General features: G+C 35.1%; 1 long non-coding RNA gene across 1 annotated transcript in view; it reads right to left on the minus strand.

Annotated features, from left to right (window-relative positions):
- The window catches only part of LOC121487616, a 146,684-nt gene extending 127,608 nt beyond the window's left edge, over nt 1-19,076 (minus strand). The window contains exon 1 of the long non-coding RNA XR_005986879.1: nt 18,960-19,076. This is a non-coding gene — a long non-coding RNA (uncharacterized LOC121487616). The remainder of the gene's footprint in view (nt 1-18,959) is intronic.
- Nucleotides 19,077-19,672: the final 596 nt, after the last annotated feature.

Raw genomic sequence — 19,672 nt, forward strand, 5'->3', positions numbered from 1 at the left:
GTGTTTCTCAAGAAATTATACCATTCTGGGCATTCATTCACCTGAAAAAGAATGTGTTTTTAGTTTTATCTTTTCAAGAACATTTGCCAAAATAATTCATTTGTGATACTTGGGCATGTACAAATTGTCAATTTACTTATTAATTTCAGAGAGTAATTTCTGGCCATTTGTCTTCAGGCTAGTAAAGACTGAAGTGACAGGCCTTTGGTCAGCTCAGACTGGGGATAGAGAAAAAGATTATAGAGTTTTATATGTCACTTACTGGCACCCACATGGCCAGGGTTAGATTTTCCTGGGGCCAGTAAGAGAATGTGGAATTAATACTTCGGCATGACTGTTGCCCAGAGCCAGAGAGCTAGCAAGGCCAGGTACGTTTAGTAAAGCCAGAACTGAAAAACAGATCAAGCTTGATACAAAGACTAAGAGGCATGGGATAAACTATAAATCAGAGAATCTACAGAGATAAGATCAAGAGCTGATAGGAAATGGAACCGGGCTACAAGATTCTCCAGTGTTTTCTATGCACACTACCAGATACTAGATGCTCACAGTTGTCTTTAGGGGTCAATGTGCACATATTTCCAATGTGTTAACCTAGGGCAGAGAAGATTATTTTGCTACTAGAGATCTCAGGTTTCAAAGGGTGGAACACTATCCAAGATCTCAAGGGCCCTTGGCGAATAATTTTCTAAGCTTATATATCACTGGCATTACTTCAATATGCTATATGCTATACCATATGGCTATATCTCTCTCTTAAGATTGTTAGTTTTTTTAATATATTGTAATTTTCACTACTTATAAAATTATTATATATCACAAAACATCTAGGATAGTACACAAAATGTTGTTAGGACTGTATTTAAATAAATACAGTATGAGTAAGAGACACAAAACCTCTCTGCTTCACCAGAAATAGTGTTTTTTAAAACACTTTTTAAAAAACTTGAATATGATTATTTTTGATTGAAACTTTTGTTTTGCCCATGACTAAAGCAATACATGCTTACTAGTAATCAGTGAGAAAAAAAAAGAAAAGAGAAAAGGAAGGGAGGAGGGAGATGGAAAGGCAGTTAGGGAAGGAGAAAGGGAGAAAGACAAAATATTTCCACTGGTACAATTTTTGTGTTGCTCATGTTATTGTTTATATTATTTTTTATATTCATATACAGAATTTAAATGGATGGATAGATGAGAAATTATACATGTGCATAGTTTTTTTTTTTTTTTACTAGGCCAGATATTTCCTATTTTACTATAAACTTTCTTTTTTAAATTTTTTTTATTGGAGTTCAATTTGCCAACATTTAGCGTAACACCCAGTGCTCATCCCACCAAGTGCCCCCCTCAGTGCCCATCACCCAGTCACCCCAACCCCCTGCCCTCCTCCCTTTCCACTACCCCTTGTTCATTTCCCAGAGTTATGTGTCTCTCTATAAACTTTCCCATAAAATCATTTTAATTTCTACATTAAAGTCCATTAATTATATATTTGTCACAGGTTATACATATCTGTGGTAGGTTGGCTTCTCTGGGAAGCACACTCCCACTCAGCTTAGGGTGCAAAGATTCAGGAATGAGTGCCCTTGGAATGAACATCGTAGGGAGGGCAAAGAAGGCAGGACTGGGCAGAGAGAAGTCAGGCTGTAATGCTGGCCCCATAGCCAGCTTGGGCAACCCCACAGGGAGCTCTGGCGCTAAAATTTGCCCCATGTTTCACCTTAATACCCCCAAATTTTATATCATGGTACATGGGCTGTCTTGAGAAGGGTGTATGACATCCAGCAAGGTAGCTTTCTGCAGCCATCTGGAGTCCACCTAACAGAAGCACTGCCACTTGACATTGTCTGCTGACACCAGCAAGGGCAACAAGTTCTTCCTTGCAGGGATATGTGGACATTGTATCACCATGCCCACCACAATATTCCATTTAATGTAACTTTTCATTGTTGCATTTTTATATTCTTACCAATTTTCCTCTATTAAAAATACTCTGCACATTTTCTTAAAACAGGTATTTAGGATTATTTCTTTAGTTTATATTCTTCGAACTAGAATTACTGGGTTAAAATATTTTAACCATATGATAAATTGCCCTCAAATAGTTGTTCCAATTTGAACTCAAGCTACTAGTATACAAGAGGCGCCCATGTTCCAGATTTTTCAGCTTCGGATATTTTAATCTAAAAGTAATAAACCGACATAGATTTTTCTAAATTTTCCTCCTATAGATTATCAGTGAATCTTAACATTAATTTTTGTTTTTTCAATCAATAATATAACCTCTGTTGCAAATTGCCAATTCATTCTGCCCATTTTCTTAAGGGAGTATAGTATTTTCACCACGAATGATAGAATTTTTTAAAGTCTTGTTCGATTCCAGTATAGTTAACATACCATGCAATATTAGTCTCAGCTGTACAATATAGTGATTCAGCACTTCCACAGGACACCCAGTGCTCATCACAACACGTGCACTCCTTCATTCCCACTACCGATTTTCCCCATCCCCCCACCCACTGCCCCCTTGGTGACCATCAATTTGTTCTCTCTAGTTAGGAGTCTGTTTCTTGGTTTGCCTCTCTCTCTCTCTTTTTTCCCCTTTACATGTTTTTGTTTATTAATTTCTTAAACTCTACATATGAATAAAATCATATGGTATTTGTCTTTTTCTGACTGACTGACTGACTTACTTTGCTTAGCATAATACTCTTTAGCTCCATCCATGCCTTTGCAAAGCCATTGATGAAGTTTTGGAATATAGGTGAGGTGTGGTGGGGTGAGGATTGGAGGCAATGACCAAGAAAGAATTCTTCAGACGTCTTTGGTGCAAAATGGTCGTTTTACTAAAGCACAGGGACAGGACTCATGGGCAGGAAGAGCTGCTGCCCTGGGCTTGTAAGGAGTGGCTGATTAAATACCTGGGAGTTGGCAGGGGTTTGGGGATAGCATACTCTCCAAGGAATTTTTGAAGCAAGGTTTCCAGGACCTTGAGGGGGCTAACTATTATTGGGGAAAGCTCATTTATTACCATCTAATAAAATCTTAGTCATGAGACCCTTCAGATGTTTATCGGTGGGCCATGTGCTTGGGGGATGATTGCCAACACATATCTTGCAGGAGTAGAGATAAAGGAAATTTCTAAAGGAATTTTTATATGTTAAAGTAGACTTACAGGATCCTGGTGGTAGAGCTAAGACTGTCTTTTGCCCTTAGTAAAGTATTAACACAGAGGCAGCTGACTCCGTAGAGGAATGTCCCTCTCCCTGCTTCAAGGACTTGTCAATATGCTGCCCCAGGCTTTGTGCTTTGTCCTCAGCTGGTCTTCTGTTCTACCATCACTGTCATGAACAGAATTTAAAGGGGTTCACTCGTAATAATATTCTAGTTTCAAAACTTGAAGTTAGTTAATTCAATATCATCAATTTTGCTTCTCTTTTACTCAGTTCACTTCATTAACTCATTTATATTATTTGATATTATATTTTTCATCTTCCTTTCTAGCTGGCAAGTTGAAGGGGAGAGAAATATGATGTAAAATAGCCTCATGTTCTGTATGGTACAAAAGCATAAACCACAGAAAAAGCCATAAGGAGATGCTCAAGGAAATTTATGGAAATACCATTCATTGATTTGATAGATGGATAAAAAGACGAATAGATAAATACTGTCTACCAACATATTATTTGTCAGTAGCTAAAATATAAACTAAAGAATTAAATGATTTTCTTTTAAAATATAAGAGCAATTTTGGGCTTGTTATTAACTGACACTTACAGTGCACTTTGGAAATCAAGAATAAAAAGGCGTTAATAGATATTTATTTTCTCCCTGTAAGCTTTTCGTATCTTATTTTGCCACAAGAGCCTATTTGCATGGGGCCTCTCCATTTTAATTCAATCAGTTGCAAATTAATTTTCTAGGGAACAAAAAGTATTCCTGAGAGATGTTGTATGATTTCCATATTGCTTTTATTTTCATCTTTAGGTTTAAAAAAGAAAACAAAGTTAATGAAGTTGTTAGTAATAGTCTTCTTTTCACGCAATTTTTTTAGATCTCATTATGCATTTTTTAGTTGTTTTTTTTATAGTCAAGGTTCACTGCTATTCAAATGAACATCCGCCAGAACACTAATGTATTAATCATGACATACACAAATGGATGTGATAAACACTAGGAATCAAAGAGAGCTGTAATAAACAGTCTCCATATGCAATATGACTTACAAATATTAAATGCAACCCAGGCTTGCTTTCTTTTGGTGTTCTAGGCTTTATTTTTCCCCCATTATCTATCCCTCCCACCCAAAGTTAACTTCTCCTCTTTATCGATTTTTCACAAAGGAATTAATTCCGACCACATGTCATTTATTATAGGGTTACTGCATGCAACTAAAAAGGTGCTGACTACAAAAGGACTAAAATACTTAGCAAAGTAGAGCCCAGTTTAGGTAGGCTTAGCAGATTATCAAGGTCTTACTGAGCTCTCCCCTTTTTGTCAATGCTGCACAGTTGTCAACAATTCAGAATCAATCTACCTAGAGCACAGCTAAAAATGGGAATTCAGAGGCCATGGTTCTCCAATCCCTGACAACAATAATTTCAACCAGTTTTGGGGGGTGGGAGGGTGCAGGAGACTTTCACATCTATTGATTATTCATTGCTCAAGTAACATAATTGTTCATTCAATTACCGGTAAGAAAAGAAGGGACGTCATTAGGTGCAGTAAGTCATTAGGAAACAGGGAAGTTCTGATATTCCAACCAGTGTAGTGTGATGACTCTCACAAGCGGTAGTAAAACATAAGTCATAAGACAAAGATTACAGTATCATCAAAACCAAAAGATTTCAAGGGAGCAATACACTCTGCCCCTCTTTGTGTGAGACATCTGTCCAATTTCTCTTTAGCCTAAGAAATGGAAGCATGTTTCCTGGTTACAAAGACACACTGGTTCTAGGATGAAAAGCAGCCTTGCTGCTCTATTTTAAAGTCTGTATGACAAATGCCACAAGTGCACACACATGTGCATGCGTGTGTCTTGTTGATTTGATCAATCTCAGGTTTCATTTGCCTGACTTCACAAACCACTGCAGTAATGCTGAACTCATGGAACAGTACTATGGTTGTAGATTCTTCGTTCCTTAGCTGCAGTCTTGGAGAAGATTCCTCTGACAGTCTTAACTGGAAGTTTATAGTCTTCATCCTTAGAAATAAACCAGGCCTTATCCTCCTTGAAATCAGAGATCAATAGGCTATTTGCATAGTGGTCTCAGAAAAAAAAAAAAACTATCTCCTTTTTGTTTTTAATGTGGCAATTTTACTGGCTGCTTAGCATTCTATCATTTAGAAAGTAGTTTAAAAGCATTCAAGATTATCTTTGATATTTAGAATCTTTTTCCTAACTGTATATCCCTTGGGCATCTGAAGGGCATAAGCCACTTCTATAGGGTTCTTACTTGCTGACCCAATCAGAGCACTGGTAATGAGGGAGAGCTCTTCAAGAGACCTTATGACCTATACCCAGTTATCTAATAAATGAGTATTAGTAACAAAGTAATTGATTCCTCAGGATACAAGCACATAAAGCATGTCAGGCTAAAACAAATCTCCCTTTTTGCTTTACAAAATATAAGAAGTATAGGGTCGATTTTAGAAAAGAATCAAATCCAACAAATCCATGAATATAATATATAGCTGATATATATATATATATCCCTACAGTAGGGAGTAGATTTATGGTTAGCAATCCAATGGATAAGGTGACTTGAATGAAAAATGAAGGACATCATCAAGGGCCAACCACTTAGTCTCAATTCTGGGACATCGCCAAGACCCAATAGCCATAAATCATGAGATGGAAACACAAATGGACACTCCCTTCACTATTACCAAACAGCAAATTCTCAGTGGGTAATGGGCTTCTTTTTATGTGTCTCATCCACCAAACTACAGTGAACTAAATGTAAATGCTCTGTGATGCCAACCCATATAATGTGTGTGCTTTGCGCATAGTAGATACTTAATGAGTGCTTCTGGGCAATTATGATATTCCTTTCATGTAAGTTTTCAAATAAGGGGGGTAGATTAGCTAGTTCTCCTTAATATTTGTGAAGTGGATGGAGCCCCTTTCTTTTCTCTGACTTGGTTCCTGCTATCAACTTAAGTGACTTCTCAACATGTCTGATCAAAACTTCCCCTTGGTAAAGCATGTGTGATGTAAGGGTCTTGAATATTAGTGAAATTCCCTTCAGAATGGCTTCAGTAAGATCAGATGAATATTTGTGGGGAGACCTCTAAGATTATGCCACAGAAAATCATGTCTGGGATTAGACAATGTGAAAAAGACCACAGCGGTGATAAAACAGCCACAGTTCCTACTCTGTTCTTCCTTTGTTTCAGAATACCTCAGCTTTTTCCTGTTTTGAATTAGTCACTACACAGCACAACAATGTATATACATAAAAATATACCATGCAATCCCCCCATATCACTGCTTAAAGCTGTTCAATGTCTTCCCTTTGTTCGTGTACAACATTTAAAATCCTGAACAACACCTCATGTTGTGGTTCTCATGTGAGAACCATGCCCTGGTTCTCTGTGCTCCAGTTACACCCACCTTTTCTGAATTCTTCAGTGGAATCTCCCTCTCACCTTGAGAGAAATGTCTCAGTCACCTTCCTCTTCCTACCATTGCCTTGGCCAGAGTATGTCATTGATCAAGTCTCCATTGAACTGTCATTCTCAAAAAACACTGAACTTTTGGTAAGTGGGGTAATAAAATTAATAGGAAGATGTTATGGGAAATTCTAATTGGGACATTTAAGTGTATTAGGTTTAGTGAATACAAAAAAAAAAAAAAGAATGAGTTCAGTGAAGTTAGGGTAGCCATTGAGAAAAACAGACACGCTAACATGAACTCTTTTACATTTTCGAAACCTTAAAAGAGAAATTGGTCAAGGATAAGCAGTCCGTGGAGCATAGGATCCAGCCAAGACTGAACTGTGAGGCACCACTCCTGTCCAGGGCCCTCTCTGCAGTATTTATTAAGAAGATGCAACATACAAATGAAGTCAGTAGTAACTAAAGGCAGAATAACAGGTGGACCAGCCACCTCTATTTGGGAGGAAGCTTGGAAGGGGCATTTGGAAAGGGTTTGTCAAGTGCACAAAGCACAAGTTGACAAAAGAATGGATTGGGTTATAAATAAAAGATGCAAAATGCTCCTTAAGGTTACTAATATTGTCTCAGTCCATCTATCTCCAAAGCCCCACCTATTCTATTTGAGACATTGTTTCATGAAAGAAAGACCCAGGGCTCAATGATTATAGAGTTCATTTTCAAAAAAGTGTAGTGAGTCAGACTGAGTTACTAGTAGTTGTGTTAGTTTACTAAAGAGACTTCTCTTCCTCTTACTATCAACAAGGAACCCACCTAACAGGTTGTCATGGTAAATGTAAGAGGAGAGAAAATAAAGCACTGACCACAATTGTGGTTAAATATTTATGCTAAGATTTTTAAAGGTTTGTCTCACTAACTGGACTGTTAAGTACCCAGTGAATAGAATCTGTTTTGCCCACCAGTGTATCAGTTGTTTATCATGTTGCCTGGAATATAATTGGGATCCAATAAATACTCTGATGGCTGACTGGACAAGTGGCATAGGGAATCCATATAATTGTGAATATTCTTCCACTTGATGCTGAACATAGAGGAATATCCCACATACAGAATGAACATAAAAATTTGGTAAGTTCCAACAAGTATACAGAAAAAGGTACTCCAGGAAATTTTTTTTCCATTTAACGGTAGTCAAAGGGATGAGCTGATTTCCCTTCTTTCTCATAAAAATGTCTTCCCACCATCTCTGTTAACATACCACAGTCTCTTATACAATGTATTGGGGTTGGAAACTCTTCAGTGAAAGAAGGGATAGTTCTCTTTCTTATATAAGTCTTCTCTGGAGTGACCATTTTTGAGGTGTGTGAGACATACATACAGCAGTTCCTGTGATGCTGAGGTAATCTATACGAAAATGACAAGACTTTTTTTTTAAAGATTTTATTTATTTATTCCTGAGAGATACAGAGAGAGAGGCAGAGACACAGGCAAAGGGAGAAGCAGGCTCCACGCAGGGAGCCCGATGCGGGACTCGATCCCAGGTCTCCAGGATCACGTCCTGGGCTGAAGGAAGAAGCTCAACTGCTGAACCACCCAGGCGTCCCAAGACTTTGTTTCTTTTAACAAAAGTCTCCAGAACACACAGGTAGCTGAAAATGGGAGTACAAGCAGAGATCCTAAAATGAAGAACTCCCTCTCTACCTTTAACAAAAAGAATTTTCAAAATTTGTTTGATTTCAGACTTTATCAAGCTGAATGGAGGAAAAATAGAGGAATAAGAATTTGGCCCTAAAATTTCATGGCATGCTCCAGCCTCTGGGTCTGGCCTATTTCATCCACACAGTCACTTAATACCTTTCGGTAGGTATGGCACACAGACCAGCAAGCATCCACTTCACCAGAAAATTTAAAAAATACAGAATCTGAAGCCTCACTTCAGATCTAGTGAAAATCAGTCTTTTATCAGGCAATCCATGTGCCCATTAAAATTTGAAAAGTACTGACCTGGAACCTATAGTATATGATGGAGTGTATGTGTTAGACTACATTTTAGAATATTTTTAAAGCTGAAATTTAAAATTGAGGGTAGAAAAGATGATTCTTGGGACACACACAGATGAAAGAATTTCTTTTCATAGGAAGATACTAAAATTTAGAAAAGGTCAGAGACTACATCCCGCAGCTCCAAAAGGCAAATTCAAACTAGTCTAGCCAGAAAGAACAACAAAAGCATTAATCATTCCCTTCCAGTCCTTCAAGCTTCAGATATTCTCACAGATGAGAAAGACAGAAGGAAGATGTTCTATCCACAGAGGAAAAGTCAAGAAGTCAGAAAAGGCCCAGTGCTCAAAAGATACTGTAAGAGAAGCCCAGAAATTATAAACTGTACTCTTGGTAATATAAAAATAGTAATTCTATTTCTCAACTCTCCTTTTTCACTTGCAGTGTACTTAAAATTTTTTTATTCATAGATAGTTATATACATTTTATATCATTCCTCATTTTCTCCATTAGATTATAAATTCCATAAAGAAAATGATAGCTCCTTACCTGCTCAAAAGAGATTTCCATTTTTCACAAAGATTTATTATGCACCTTTTGACCACTCACTCTCCAAATATAAAGGACAATTAAATTTCCTCAGGAATAAGCACATGATTCAATTTCTCTTGCAATACTCATCTCCCCTTTCCACATCCCCAATCCCTTCCGAATGAACTCCTGTCACCACCTCAGAGAAATCTTTCCTGGCTTCCCCACTCCTTCCTTTCTACTTCTAAAACACTTAGCCCTTCCCTCAACTCTAGCACTTACAGTGTTCGGTAAATTGCTTATCATCTGTCTCCGTTATCTACTGTGATGTCCTTGAAGCCAACACCATAGCACAGATGTAGTTAGAGCCTTCCAGCTTGAGTCAAACTTGAATAAAATACCTCATTTTGCAACTTATGCTGCCTGATACCACGCTTTCAATAAATTTCTGCTCTGTTTCCACAATGGTTCCTCAATTTCTGGTTCACCTCTGTGCATGTGATCTCTATTCAGTGTTCATCCTGTTGTACACCAACTTCAGTTTTATTGACATTTGCCAGAAGAACTGAATTATATTCATGGCTGTAGGGATTTTGCTCAAGAGTGATGCAGTTTTTCTCCATCAGGTCCCTTCATGTTCTTCCATCATACACTGTCCGAGCTCAGTCATGTAACCTCAAACCCCTGCAGGTGCAAACCAGACCCTGGCCCCCAAACCGGAGCCCAGGTTGATCTCTCTTCCTCAGCATTCAGAACAACTGTTGGCAATGATGTTTTTTCCAGTCATTACACTTTTACATGTCCAATTGCTCCAGTAATGTTTACTCAAAAAATAACTGCATAAATAATCTTAAAACTGGAATCTGAAAGATCTGCTAAACTCTCAATCATATAAAGAAATCCTTAATCTTATGTTCTTTTCTTCAATCTCCCAAAGGAGGATACATAGGCCAACTTGTATCTCACATGACTTTCTTTTGAATAAAACTGGTAATCATCCCCTCTAAATACAAGACACACAAAAACATAGAGAAACTGATGTCGAAAATTCACCTCATTCATCAGGATTCTGAGTTACTATCCAGAGAATCCATAGTATGTCTGATCAGAATCAGAAACCCAATTGGATGTGCCTTTACACTGGCTGGAAGGGATACTGGGAGGTGTAGGCTGTTAGGGATTGCATTTTAGGAAGATAGAATTCACACTACGGATTATTAATAAGTGGAGTGGATACAAAGAGATTTGAAGTAGCCATGAATAGCACACATTCTCTACCTTTACCAAGGTATTAGACTGTGAAAAGTCTAGATATCACACAAAGTAGTGGGAACTTTCTCGGGATTGGAACTCGCTAAAACGTTTAGTGCAATAGTATGACATCACCAAAGCTATCTTATAAGAAAACATTTCGGGCAAAAGACAGGATTAGATTCATGAAAGGATAAAAGGAAGATGTTATTGGCAAGATAATAATGAAAACCTGAAAAACGAAGGGTAATAAATAACTAAAAATTACTGAGCATTTAATCCTCATGAAAACTTTGGTGGACGCTTCCATTGCTCATTCTCATCTAATTGTCCTTTAGGTTAAGCCCCAAGAGAGTATTTACACTTCTGTGTGTTTTTGTGCATGACTAGTTCTGGCCAATGGGTTGTAGGAGAAAGGAGAATATGTCACTTCTGGGTCAAAGCATTTAAAGGCTGCATAAAACCGTCAGTCAATAAGCCCCTTTCAAGCACTCTCCTTCCCAGTCACAATGGACAGTTGAAACACCCCTTGTAAAAGGATCCTCAGTCATCCTGGATCCAAAGTAACTGATATGCAGAGCCTTCTGCCAACCAGTGCAGGATATGAATTGTGAACGAGGTAAAAACCTGTGTTTGTTAAGCCCCCAAGATTTTAGAGTTTATTTTGTTTTGTTTATTTTACCACTGCATAAATTAGCTTGAACTGCCTTACCCAATAATCCTGTAGAAGAGCAATTGCCATCCTAATTTTCAGCTAGGGACAATGAGGCTCAGAGAGATTAACCAAAGTCAACAAGAAAATGTGTACTGGAGCTGGAATTTGTTTTGTTTTGTTGTTGTATGGCTGTGTTACCTTTTGTTTGTTGTTTTTGTAATTATATCATTCATGTTTTATAATATGTGTGTATATATACATGTATGTACACATATATATGTATATAATAATAATATGGATTGGTTATTGGATTTGGTGAAAAATAGGCCCTTATCATCCAAAGTAGTAAATAAATATACATAAGTATGTATATTTATATACATTTATATATGTATATATAATAATTATATGCATGTATATAATAAATTCTATAAATATGTATCTAATATATATACAAATATATATAAATAGATAAATAGATACTATATATATATAAATTTTTGCATAACACATATATGCAGATAATTTTTTCCTTTTATTTTAGAACATTTTTCTTGGCTTGACCCTTCCAATGTTGTCAAACTGCTTTCTAAAACAACTGCAATAATTAATAGTTCCACAAGTGATACACAAAACTCCTTCTTTAGCTGCATGCCAGCCAGCAAATAGCATTACTCTGTTTAATTTTTGCCAGTCTGAGAACAATACAACAACATTTAATTATTTTTTAATGCACATTTCCCTGACCTCTTCTGAGTATGATCATCTTTTCTTACATTTGTTAGATGAATTGCTCTTTATTAATTGATTATTCATCTATTGTTACCAAATTTTCTCTTGGGTCATTTGTCTTTTCATTGTCAATTTGTAAGTGTTCTTTCTACATATATGTTAATCCCTTGTCACCTGTGTTGCAAATATATTTTACAAATCTACTGCAAGTTGATTGACTTTATGGCATTTCTGCCATATAAAGCAACTTAAAATGTATATGGTAAAATATGCCTGGTCTTTTAAAAGTGTCTTATGAAATATTTCAGACAACATATATATAGAAATAAAATAAAATATGATGAATTAGTTTAATAAATAATGAATTTTAAAAATATATAAATATATTGAATACATAAATGAATTTATTTAACAATATAGTTAAAGCCTGAGGTATAACTCTCCCCAATCACACTTCCTTCCTCACTCCCAGAATTGACCACTATCCTATATTTGTTATATATCATTTCTATGCATTACCTTATGTTTTCATCATAGTTGTTTTCATCTATTGGGTTATGTATAGTATTGTTTTTCATATTTTAAAATTTTGTATAAATGTATTAATACTACATATATTTTTTCTTGAACTTCAGTTTTTTGCACTGTGCTATGTTTTTGACATTCATCAATATTTAACTATGTAGTTCTGATTTATTAATTTTATCTGCAACATAAGTATGCTAAGTATAAGTTAGCATATTGGGACAGGATCCTTTTCTTAAGAAACATTTGAATTGTCTCCAAATTTCTGTAATTATAAACAATGTTACCATTGTTGTGATCATTCTTGTGCTCTTTTCCTTCTGAGTATATGGGAGAAATTTTCAAAATTACATACCCAGCAAAGAATTTCTGACTTCAGGGTTAGTACTAACTCCTTAATCACTAAATGATATAGTTTATCAATATGCACCCCCGCCAATTATATATGAGTTTCTCTTGCTTCACATTTTCACAAACACTTATATGGTTAAATTTTTTTATTATGGCAAATTTGATGTGTGTGAAATGATATTTAATTGTAGTTTTCATTAGTTTCCCTAAGTACTAATGAGGTCAGTCATTCTTCATATGTTTGTTAGCCTCTAGAGATTACCTCTTCTATAATTTGATCACACCATTTCCTTCTAGATTTTCTATTGTATCATTTATGTTATTCTTACTGATTTTTAGGCTTGCTTTATTGTGAATCTTAATCCTTTATGATTAACACAAATCTCTCTCCTAATCTGTGGCCTGTATATGTATGCTTTTTCATAATTCTTTTAGAGAAACCAAAATTATAAGTTTTATTATAATTTAGCTTATAAATCATTTTCTTTGAAGTTTGCTGTTTTTTGTCATGTTTAAGAAAAGTTTCCCCAAATAATATTGTGAAGCTATGATTTGAACCCATTTCCTGAGTGGTAAAAATACTCTTTCATATTTTCTTCAATTTTTTAAAATTTGAGGTGTGTATATGATGTTGACTGATTTTGAGTTTGGGTGGTAAGGGCTACTTTTCACCAAATCTATAAAACCAATTTCTCCAGAAATATTTCCTCTAGGTTTTCAAATTTGCTGCTGGAGAGTTGTAATAACATTTGCTTATTATTCTTTTAATCTCTCACAGTAATCTCTCTTTTATATTTCTATTCTTATATGTATTTGTGCTCCCTCTCCTTTTCCTTAGGCATACTCACAGGGCATTTTTAAAATTGATTTTCTAAAAATAAAAACAAAACAAAACAAAAAGCACCAGAATCATCCTTTCAATGCTTTCAAGAGAATGTTTTCATATTTTATAACTTCAGATTATTTTTATTTAAAAATTCCTTTCTCCTTTTAGCTTAACTGTTTTATTATAATTCCCTTAGATTAAAACAAGGTTCCTTTATTATTTCTTTCCTCTTTAAAGATGGGATATTTAAAACTGTATTCTTCAGAGAATAACTTTTTTGTATCTCAAAGATTTTATTATGAAGGATTTGACTTTTTACTTTCTAGGTAGTTTATAAGTTCAGTTTTAACTTCCTCCTTGAACCAAAAGTCATATTGAAATGTACTTCTTAATTTCCAAGTTATTAAGGTATTTATGTCCACCTTTACATTACTTCTTTCCAATTTTATTGGATTGTTATTTAAAAAGTATAGCCTATAAAATTCCTACTTTTAAAATCTGTTGAGCTGTTTCCTTGTAAGAGACAATATTCTATGCATATGCCTATAAATAACAAATAATTCAGTTATTATTAATTAATAGTAAGTAAATTCAGTTTATTGACTATTTCTGCAAGTCCTAAATGCATTACATTTTTATCTCTATGGAATATTCTATAGAACCTCTAAATTCTTAAAATGATATATTGATGTGTTCCTCTGTTGTAATATATTCAACAAGCTACCCTGGTGTTTCTAAAGGTTTCTCCTTCATATTTAGCTTTTATATTGCTTGGTAGCAAAAGATTTACCTTAAGTCTATCTTTTTCATAACTTGTACCTTTTATCATTATGAAGGGTCTCTCTTACCATATCTACACATTTTAGCCTTATCTGGCAGTTATGATGCCGCTTCTCATTTTTAGTTTATACTTATTTTATCTCTGTTTATTCTTTAATTTCATATCTTTATGTATTATTTTGCTTTAATTTTTTGGTAATAGCATATAGCTGGGGTTTTTTTTAATAAGTCAGACTATATATTTTAATGGCAAAAGTCAGTTCATCATATTTAGTGTAGTTATTGATGTATTTGATTCTTTGCTACCTATTTTTATGTCTATTATTTATTTTCATTTGTAATGTCCTAATTTAATTTGGTTTAATCAAATTGCTATTCATTTCAGTTCATCTTTGTTCTGGTTTTACTTTTCAAGTCAGTCTGACAGAATGTTGTTTTACCATTGAATTTAATACATTCACAATAGTATAATGGCAGAGGTAGGTAGTAAATTCCAATCTTTCTGTCTTTACATTAAGACATTTTGCTTGCTTTATCTTTTTTATATTTGATCTGATCAACTTCATTTTCACTTTTATTGCTACATATTCCAGTTTTATTCTTAAAATTAATTTGACAGAATGTCTTTTAATGGCAGAATTTAACCCATTAAGATTTAGTATAATGGATAATATACTCAATTCCAGTCTTTTCATAGTTCTGTAATTTATTGTTTTACTTTTTTGCTCTTTATGTTTGCTTTTGGATCAAGTTTTTAGTCATGCCAGAAGCTATTAATTCCAACTTTTCTTCTATAAATGAGGAATTCTGTTGTACTATTACATTCCTTTTACAAGTTTCTTACCTTTCCCCATGCACTACATACTTTTTTTATCTAGAATTATCCTTGAAGTATGCCTCTCTGTTTAAAGAATTCTTATTTAACATTTGTATCACCCATTTCCAAACAGTCTAGGCTTTATCAAATTAGATATAATTAATAACCATATATGCATACATGTGCATGTTTATTGAAAGTATCATTGCTCACCACTTACTTCCTTCACAGTCTTCCCACCATCTTGAAATTTATGTCCTAATTTGCTTGTTTTGTTGTTGACATTGTTATTATTGTTAAGTGCCTTTTTAAATATTTTCTTCTGAAGGGTAAATGGATCAAGTATTTTCTAAATTCTTATATATCCATACATAGTTTTCTATCATCCTTAAAGTAAGTTGTATCTCCATCAGTAATAGGTTCTTAAAATACAGAAGATAGTTAATCTATTATCTGGTAACTTCCAATATTTCAGTTGGATAATCTGAAGCTAGTTAAATCATTTTCTTTTGATGGTACTATTAATTTTTTTATGTCTATGCATATCAAAATTATCCTGAATGCAGACAAGAGGCTTCTGGGGGTGGAGCAGATTCTTAACTTATTTAAGGTAAATAATGTACCAACTCCTATGTGCTCCAGTTTCCCCATTCTGAGGCAATACTATAAAGTTAAATGTCACCTTATACATACAGTGCCTCCATTGTCAGTAAAGACTACTGAAAATATGGATTTCTACATTTACATAGGAGAAAGAAGCAGATGTCTTCTTTCTCCTTTTGAGATTATCTCCTTGGAAAAATGGTGAAAGGACTCTGAGTTCTTACTCTAACCCTTTGGAATGAAAATAAATTTCTCCAGGGAAAAGATAAGAACAGAGCCTCTAGCTTTGCAACGTACGGGTTTCTCCCTGGTCCTGGTGTCATTCCTTCTTGAAATATAAGTACATGCCTCTTAACCTCTGCAGAGTTAAATATCTCTGGAGTTCTTACCATCTAACTACTTATAAATTAATTTCCAGGCTTGCTTTTTAGGCCAGGTCCCATATTTCAATAAAGGTTATTCAGACAGCCCTAACTGTGCAGAAACATAAATGTGTTTTCTCTACATCCCATAGGTATTTATTCTTTATTTGCATGCTTGAGGTTTCTATGTATTCTTAGAATTCATAATTTTTCCAACCTATGTCCAAAAATATATCTGTTTTTATCAAATCTGCCCAAATTAATGCATTCTCTCAATCTGCAATTCAAGTGCTTATCCAGTGTGATGACTTTTTCCCCCCTGATTATTTGTTTAAATAATTCCCTCTCCTTTATATGATCCTTTTTCTTTTTCTGAAGCAGTGTTTATTCATGTTTTTCTAGATCATCTAGGTCTTCTTTTATTATGGTTTTGAAACAATTCTTTTACCTCATCTTTCAAGGTATTAATTTGAGATACAGGGGATCCCTGGGTGGTGCAGCGGTTTAGCGCCTGCCTTTGGCTCAGGGCGCGATCCTGGAGACCCGGGATCAAGTCCCACGTCGGGCTCCTGGTGCATTGGAGCCTGCTTCTCCCTCTGCCTGTGTCTCTCTCTCTCTCTGTCTCTCTCTCTGTGTGACTATCATAAATAAATAAAAATTAAAAAAAATAATTTGAGATACAACTAAGAGTTGATTCTAAAATAAAGCAATGTTTTAAATGTAAACAATTGGTGGGGGGGTTGCTATACCCCAATTTCCTTAATTGTGTTTATGATTTTTCTTGTTGTTAAATTGTTAATAATCTCTTTTATGAGATCTATTTGATGTTCCTCTCTTTTGCTGCTGGGCCCCTCTAAATTTGTTATCTTCTTTGTCAGCTCACTTGTATTCAGGTATGGTAGTTGGGGCACCCTAACTAGCAATAAGCCAAAATGTAGTCTTCCATGTTCCTTGGGCCAACAGCATAGAAGCAGGTGACTGCCAGTTACTCAGTAGATAACTTTCAGGAGTCACCTTGTTCCCCAGTTTCCTTCATATTCCTACCTCAAGAGTAAGAAAACTTGACTCAACCATTCATCTCCTCTTGAATTTATTGAAGACTAAATAGATCAGGCAAACTCATAGAGGGCTAATTTTTACCTCTTATCAAGAGTCTAAGATTTGCTCAGATCCTCTTCCTCAAATTCAATGATTTTGGCCCATGAAGGAGAAAAACAATTCCAGCTATCCTTGTCAGGATTCCTTCCCAGGGGCCAAGACTCAATTACTGCTAGATCCATTAGCTTCTTTGCTCAAAAGAAGAAGCTGGATTAGAGTCAAATCAAAGCATGAAGCTCTGATTTGAACCCATTTCCTGAATGAAGGGAATGGTAGTTGAGTCAAAGAAGCTAGATAGATTCAAAGATATAAGGAGGCAAAATGAGCAGTGTTTAACAATTGTTGTAGGTTGAAAGTGAGGGTGAAGAATTAAGGATAATCAAAGACTTCTAGTTTGGAATATTAGTTGAGTAAAGTAATCATGAAATAAGCTATTTCTTTCCACTAAACTCTCATTACAACTTATTGTTCATTTGCTACTGAATTTTCTACAGTTCACATATTCTTTGAACTGCATATTTTATTTGAAGGGATGAAATAACTAATGACTGTCAAAAAGTGAGAAAGATATTTAAAAATATTTTTACCCACAGATCTGCTTATATTCAGGATCACCTTGATTCCAGTTTCCAAATGTATTCCCCAAATATCAGCCCTATAATATTGCTGCCTGTTAGGCCAATGCCAGCTGAGAAACAGAGAATAATATTGTTGGCATAAAAATCAATCCCAATTTGAAGTTGAGAGGGTTTTTTTTTGTTTCTTTGTTTGTTTTTTAAACTTCAGGTAAAGATGCACACCATGACACACTGTGATAAATTGCTTGGCATAGTGGTACTCAGAGTGAAATTTTATATACCTGGCTTCAGGACTTTAAAGTGTACTTTCAGATAGGGTTAATAAAGTCAACGGGATTACCGATACTTAATCAGTAAGAGGAGCATCACTGCTCACACTTTCAAAATGCAGTCTGTCTTATCTTCTTATTTGTCATCATATGCCTGAGAAAGCATGGGATGGATGCACAGCAGTTTTCCCTCTTTCTAAAAGTTACAAGACTATTCTATTAGCTTACTTGAGAGTTATCTTTATCTATATTCTTTTGAACAGGAACGGTTTTTGAAATGGAAATATATACCGTGTCCTTGTCAGTAGTGGACTTTCAAAATAATAATAACAACAACAACAACAACAATAATGTTATAACATCAAAAATGATAAATAATGCAGAGAGAGATTAAAGGCTGGGCAATAAGAAACCCAACTAAAGGAGTGGAAGATAAAAGGAGAGAAAAGTAACTGGATAGACAAAATTCATTCGTCACCACAATAAATCCTAAACTAGAGGAAAGTTGAAATGTAGAGTAGCTCTTAGTTATTTCCTTCCTTACTCTCCATATTATTCCATAAGGAATTTAAGCTTCCTCACATGAACTGGGCAAATAACATAAAAGAGAAGAAAGAAATTAAAAGAAGTCTAAAATAAGGGTAAGTATGTAAATTTGAGTTAGAAATAAGTTTAATTATAGATATTATAAAACTAATATGCTTGCCATAGAAAGTGAAAGTTTGGGCTTTTCAGTAATCAACTCTAAAAGGGAAACTTTGGGGTCAGTCACACAATTCCTAGTATCTATATGATAGAAACTGTATAATATTCCAGGAGCCTTATAATGATTCTGGAGAATAATGCCAAGCAGAACTATCTCCAAGATTCCTTGTAGAGCTGGCTGTGCAATATTATAACCCACATCTCAAACAGCATCCTTACACACAATACATAATAAGATTCACAAAACTCTTTCTTACCTTGTCCCTCTGCCAATGTGGGGCAATTAGAAAAAGTACATTTTAGTTTGCAAAAGTAGTTTACAAGGGGTGTTGCATGGCAAAATAAAGAAATAGTCTTCAAGTGTTCAGAAATTCTCGGTAAACACAATGTAATGCTGCATTGCGCCAGTGCTTCTAGGTCTTTAGAGAGTTCTTTTATGACCTTTCAGAAATAGCCCTCTGATCCCCAGTGGTTTTTGAAAGAGTAAGAAGATAAGATATTTTAACAAAACTCAAAAACAAAACAAAAAAAAAAAAAACAAGCAAAACAAAAAAAAAAAAACACAAACCCTGATAGTTTGATGATGAACTAATGCCTAAATTCAACTTCTTTGGCCCAGGTGTCTTTGGCTATGTTTCTGATTTTTCTGAGATATTAAAAAACACTTGGGTCTGGGCACCAGGTTGAGGATGAGGCAGAGAGTAACAAAACCTCATGAGGCATTTACAATCTACAGTCTATAACTCAGGACAGAGGATTGCTCATTTTGTTTTTTTTATTTTTATTTTTTTTAATTTTAATTTTTATTTATGATAGTCACACACAGAGAGAGAGAGAGAGGCAGAGACACAGGCAGAGGGAGAAGCAGGCTCCACGCACCGGGAGCCCGACGTGGGATTCGATCCCGGGTCTCCAGGATCGGGATTGCTCATTTTGAAGAAAAATCCCCAGGTTGGGCCTCAGAGTCATT

Source organism: Vulpes lagopus, chromosome 3 (assembly GCF_018345385.1).
Source record: "Vulpes lagopus strain Blue_001 chromosome 3, ASM1834538v1, whole genome shotgun sequence".
Classification (NCBI taxonomy): Eukaryota; Metazoa; Chordata; class Mammalia; order Carnivora; family Canidae; genus Vulpes; species Vulpes lagopus.